We start from the raw sequence: 6,375 nt of genomic DNA on the forward strand, positions 1-6,375 counted from the left end.
TAATTTTTTTTATTGTTAAATGTGTTACGGGTCAAAATAATGTTCATAATTAAGGACCAGTAAATGGTTGCACTCCTGCATAAACAAGTCACAACTACCCAGTTAACGGGTCAACTTTTAATTTCATATAAATGGTTCATATTTACCCCATTAAACGGTACATTTAATTTTTCTTATTTGCTCCCTCATTAACCACTTAGTGACTATTAAATGGTCTCTCATATTGATTGATTATTAATTTGTTTTATAATCAGTTAATAACTGAATATGCATCAAATTTATGTCTCAGGTGCTAATGATGATGAATAATAACATATACTCTAGAAAGAAATCTAATAAATATCTGATGAAACAAAGAGATGATGGAACAAAGGAGAATCGAAGCAAAGACACTTTTGTGATCGATTGTAACGGAGATCCAATTGCCATAAACAGTTAATTATACAAATCAAATGTGATGGTTCACTTTTGCTAATTATTGTTGGGCTTTATTGTTGTATATTATTTCATTAGTTTGATCCTTTAGATTACTCACTAACTTATATGCATCTTATTCACCCAGGGTGCCACAGGATGTTATAGCTATTGGTGGGAAATGCTTGGTTTTGAAATGGGTCGGTTAACAGCGATCACAATATGATGAAGATTGAAAAATAAAATTAATATTTATGCCATTCCTAATTTTATGAATTTACTTTTGTTATTGTTTCTGGATGTTTATAAATCTTAATGAATTAGGGAATTTTATATAAAATTACTTTAAAAAGAATATAAAATTACCATTACTCTTTATGCAATGCCAAGTAGTAATAAGTATAATGAATGGGTAGATATATTTGTTATAGTGTCCAGTATTGGATAAAAATGGAAAATATAATGACAATTATGAACTGATAAATCGTATATTAAAAGGTAGGGATAGTTGTCATCACCCGAGAGGACGGAAGACTCGCGCTTGGACGGCTGGGAGCTCTCTGTGAGCAGGTATAGTTTATTAGAACCCGTTCGAAAAAATAAATATTTATGTAACAACTTGAATTCTTATTATGATTAAGTTATGTTATATTCTAAAGGCAACCTCAAGCGCTAAAATATCAAGGATTCGAACTTCGAAGTTATCTTGGTCTCATCCGGTGTTGTTGGTGCTGGGCGACAACGACTTAGATACAGAAAATTAGTCCACAGCAGGTTTATTCGTTATTTACATGATGTAACTAAAACATAAACTATATTATCTGGTTTAAAATATTAATAATTGTTTATTGTCTTGAAGCTTTGCGAATCTTCAGAAACCGCAGGTTGAGCTTGACGGTAAGGCGTGTGTAGTGGTTGGACAAAACGGTCTTATGGCACTTTACAACACATTGTTCAGTCAGGTTCGATTTATTTCTTTATTTTCATTTAATTCATGTCACACATCTTTAACTTTTGTTTAAATGAGACACTTAATATTGTGTTTGCAGCTGGATGTGATATCAACTCAGTTTTTCGTGACTGATAACGACTTTCGAAGTCTAGAGTCTAGAAAACAACTCACTAAAACGGTAGATTCTTGATTGTATTATAAGGTCATTCCCGTATTTAATGAGAACGATGTGGTTAGTACTTGCCGCGATCCATATGATGTATGCGCTTTATAGACGTGTCTCTAATATATCGTTTATTATACTCTATCTATGCAATTTAATCCTCGATTTATATGTATACAAGTTGCCTAAAATTGAATTAGGTTTGACTTATTTGACTTAATAGATGTAGGAATTAATTTGTATTGTAAAATTTGCAGCTTCCAAATGGATGAAGATAAAACAAAAATCGAGTATCCTACAGGCTTATTGAACGATTTCTGATTAAGGGTTGAGGAAGAGGTTAGTTACACTTGATTTGATGATTGTATATGTCACACCCTCAAAATCCACTAACGGAGTTTTACCGTCAGAGGGTGTGAACTAACAGGATCGGAATCATTAGTTATAATCAAACATCATAAGTAAAGTTTTCAAACCACGAAACATTTAAGTGTAAATAAGTGCGGAAGCGTAAAATCATAAACCAAGTGTTGCGTCACGCAGGACGACTTAAAACCCAATTGATAACAGTTTAAAAACAAGTTTGCAAAAACGATAGAGTTCAAGGTAATGCATGATCCTATACCGCGCGTCCTCCTCGGCTACCTGAGAATAACATACTAAAAGTGTCAACACGGGGTTGGTGAGTTCACAAGTTTATATAAATAAAGCGTTTGCGTTTGCGTTTGCGTTACCAAATAATGTTAAATCAATTATATATCTATAGGTAGCTAGCCTATAAAACAAGTATTACTAAGTGTTCGACACCGAAGCTGACTGTTTATCAATTGCCTTGCCACCATGTCTATCCGGACCACGGAAAATGTGTTAGCCAAGATTACACCAGCTCGACCTCCAGTCGAGTTTAGCGTTGGGTGGGGTTTGTCAAACCCAGTAGTACTACTCAACAGTGACTCGTTATTATCAATACTAAACGGTTCGATGTTATGAAGGACTTTTATTGTTTTGTTTGCCACTTAGCCTTTACAAGTGATATATAACTAAATAACAAAATCTAAAGCGTTTTGGAGTATGTATTCTCCCCCAAGTAAAAGCGTTTAAAAGAGTAAAAGGGGAACGTGAAACTCACTGTTTGCGAAGAATTCAAAAACAAGTCAACAAAGAGATGCGCGTCACAGAAAATCCTCACTAGCGTTCTAAAACAAGAATGAGATTTTCTAAGTGTTGGAGCTATTATTGAGTCTCTAGACTTGGCACATAATACCTATGCATAAGATATGTTTCGTGTTTCGTTTGTGAATTGTGTGTGACTCAACAAACACATTGGTGATACGTTACATGTGTGAACAACTACTTACGTGTCAAGTATTAATATTGTACATTACTAGCAATCATTCCCCACAAGGGCAATTTAGTCAAAAAACATGGCAATTATCTAGCAACAAGCACGTTTTATGTATTTTCATATAGTTCAGCAGCTAGTTCTATCAGGACAGATTTCTACCTGAAAGATTACTCTATTCAACAGATCATAACATGTCAATTAATTCACTAAAAATCGTCACAAAAGCACACATGAGTTAGGTTTCCAAAACTATTTTTATTGTATTTTTATTCCACATAGATTTCTCACAATGGTCAAAACATTACAGTAAACTCACAGCAGTCAGAATCATGCGCAATAGAATGTTATTTGTTATTCCTGTTAAATGAAAAATCCAATTAATGCAAGACCAATTGGGTTAGGTTCCTAACTTAATGTATTTTCTTCCAGAAGTGGAACCAACCCATTTGGTCTTGTATTTTATGAGATATCTTAGTCGCAAAACAGCCTAACAGCAGGTCTCCCAAATCAGCCTTGCACAACAGTTTTGTAAAATAATAAAAACAGACTTTTATACGTCCAAAAATTACAAACTCGGACTTTTCAGAAACTAGACTCGACCTAGTATACTGTAGAATCAACAGTCGTATCAAAACATAACATTAACATCGAGTTACAGCCGTCCAAACACGAATTCAATAATCTGTCCAGCATCAGTTTTCATCAAAACTCAATAAACAATTAACCTATGAACTAACAATCATGCATGTAACCCTAAATCATCAACAAACAACATATTTAACACTTAGGGTTTATGATTACAGGTATAATCATACAATTAAATGATAGAATGGATTAGATATGGTGTTTATATTACCTAATTAGCTTCTTAACTCTTCGATCAAGCTTGAACCCGACTTGTATATGTGTGTGTGTGTGTGCCTTGTGGCTCGGTCGACGAGAGAGGAATGGGGAGGGGGGCTGCCGCCAGGTGAGAGGGGAGGGAGAGAGGGGATTAGGGTTTAGGTTATTAATATGTTGTTTATATATATAATTATGTTACACTTAACCCCCTTAAGCTTCTAATTAATTAATTTCTAGCATAACATAGACTTTTGCATCTTGAGTTAATGTTTTACATATGAATATCAAATAACACATAAACCTAACACATAATTCTCAAATACTTATTGTTTGGATGTTTGTCTTTTATTCACCAATGGTTTGCGTCAACTCGTTTGCGTTTCGGTGCAATCCCGAAAGACTACATGTGTAGTGATTGTCAAGCGTCATTTAAAACCCTAGTTTAAATGTAATGAGATGTGCGTTATAGATCAAGTGATCTTAAGTTTGAATTGACGGAGTTAACCTGAAATTGACGAGTGTCACAGTGTAATTATATATAATTTTTCGTGTAGTAATAAGAACTATACTAAAAGTATGTATGCATGTATGCCTCATATATAGGATAATAAAGTTGTTGCTACGCCTGCACCAATGGAACGAAGGAAGACCTCACTTTGTGAGTTTATGCATAGCGAGTATGCTAGACACTTTCCGTCTCATGAGGTTTGCTGCTGCTTTTTACATTTGATCATGAATTTATATAATATGTTTATGTGATTTTTTTTTTTTGGATTAGAAGTGTGGATAAAGCAGTGTTGCTCTTTCATCATGTAGCACCAAGTGTTACTCATATCGATTTGGTTGAATTGGATGTTATTTTGAAGTTTGTTATTAGCCAAGTTACAATCAATTTTGTGTTTTTGTTTTGTGAAATTTGTAATTGTGTGTCATATATTTTGAAATTGTTCTATGCAGAATGTGGATAGCCTTTATCTACGTTCTAGAATACCGAGGCACAAGCTTTCAAAATTACATGGAAATTTGCTTAGGGAGGTTTGCCTACATGTGACATAAAGTTATTAAAATAATTGTATATAGTTTTTTTAAATGCTATGTTTGTCATTCCTTTAGAATGTTTTCAAACCCAATTTTTATATAGTTAGGGACTCATTGCACATGTAGGTGCTTGAGAGATTTTGAGATGGACAATATAGGTGGGAGACTCATATTAAAATAGAGTAAGTTCTTTTAAAAAAAATTGTTTATAAAATTTTTTAAATGCTCTGTTTGTTACTTCTTTGGAATGTTTTCGGACCGAAATTTATATTGTTAGGGACTCAATGCTCATATAGGTACTTAGAGAGAATATGAGGTGGAGACGATAGGTTTGAAGGAGACCTCAGACATTGTTGTGATCCAAAATGTGGGCCAAAACTAAATTACTAATTATATACAAAACATGTCAATAAGATTGTCTTTGGTTGATGGCTCGAATAGGTAATTTCACATGTACAAGTACATTATTTGTCACAAAACTTAATTATGATGCAAACATAAGGCTCCTTCTGTTACTTACAAAGCTATATTTTTGAAGTAATAACCTGATTTTTAAATCGTACATGTTTTGAGAGATATATGTCTTTAAAAGTTATTATATGCTATTCGTCTAATTTTACGTTAGAAATTATAAAGTCAGTTAAGTTTCATTTGTAGTTTTAAACAACACTAAAACTTGATTACTACCTAATTAGATTTGAGACGCATCCAAACACCCCTAAATGCGTCGTTTTTTCTGTTTCTTATTCAGTTTGTTGCTTGCAGATATTATTGTTCTATAAACGTAAGATACATAAACGTTGTATGTAGGTATGCGACTATGACGTGTATGAATAAAAGCTAGATAATTATAATAGCTCAAACATTAAAATATAATGAACATTGCAAACTAATTGAACCAAATCAAAACAAAAAAAAACAAGTCACTACAAAAAATAAAAATAGGAAAATGATTAAAAACAAAAACCTAATAAACCTCCATAACAATGGGCCAAAAACTATAATATATATAAATGAAACCTCTAAATCCTACGTGTCGCGTTCCTGTCGCTCCCCACCCCCTCTTGAGTCACCAGATTGCTTCATTCTTAAATGGTGAGCTCTAATTGATTTAGCCCGGTTTTGACCTATTTATACTTTACGCGGGTGATAACATCAGAAACAATACATTTTTACGTATGATCGTAAAACTTTCATTAATAAAATACAAAAACAAGTAAAAATTATCTTATGACGTGTAATCTCTTAACTTTCATTAACAACACATAAGTGGTTATGTTCATGTACACTTTACTTTTAATAAGAAACACATCAAAGTTTATGTAAAAGTTCAAATATTAACACAGAATTCTATGAAAAATCAAATTATCAGTGAATCAAAAATCATAAAAAAATTAAGAACATTGACTATGGATAACGAGAAAAACGCATAAACAAAAACATTTAAGATACAAAATCTGCAACTCAAAGTTTATGTTTACGTTGAAACCTAAACAAAGCATTAACCAAAATTTATATATTTACAATGATATACATATAAATCTAAATAAACCCGCGTAACACGCGGGCTAAAAGCTAGTGAAATTATATAGATGAAAGCATTTAAGTGTCTTAACTTAT

At 32.7% G+C, this 6,375-nt stretch overlaps 1 long non-coding RNA gene across 1 annotated transcript; it reads left to right on the top strand.

The window, feature by feature from the left end:
• The first annotated feature begins 728 nt into the window (after positions 1–728).
• LOC143600800 (uncharacterized) lies at positions 729–5,589 on the top strand. Its single transcript, XR_013147543.1, has 5 exons — positions 729–1,188; positions 1,274–1,376; positions 1,464–1,544; positions 1,787–1,868; positions 4,321–5,589. It is a non-coding gene; the product is annotated as an uncharacterized LOC143600800 (long non-coding RNA).
• Positions 5,590–6,375: the final 786 nt, after the last annotated feature.

The sequence above is a fragment of the Bidens hawaiensis genome, unplaced genomic scaffold, assembly GCF_021521415.1.
Source record: "Bidens hawaiensis isolate Kalapana, Puna unplaced genomic scaffold, B.hawaiensis_p1.1 tig00054924_1, whole genome shotgun sequence".
In the NCBI taxonomy this organism is placed as follows: Eukaryota; Viridiplantae; Streptophyta; class Magnoliopsida; order Asterales; family Asteraceae; genus Bidens; species Bidens hawaiensis.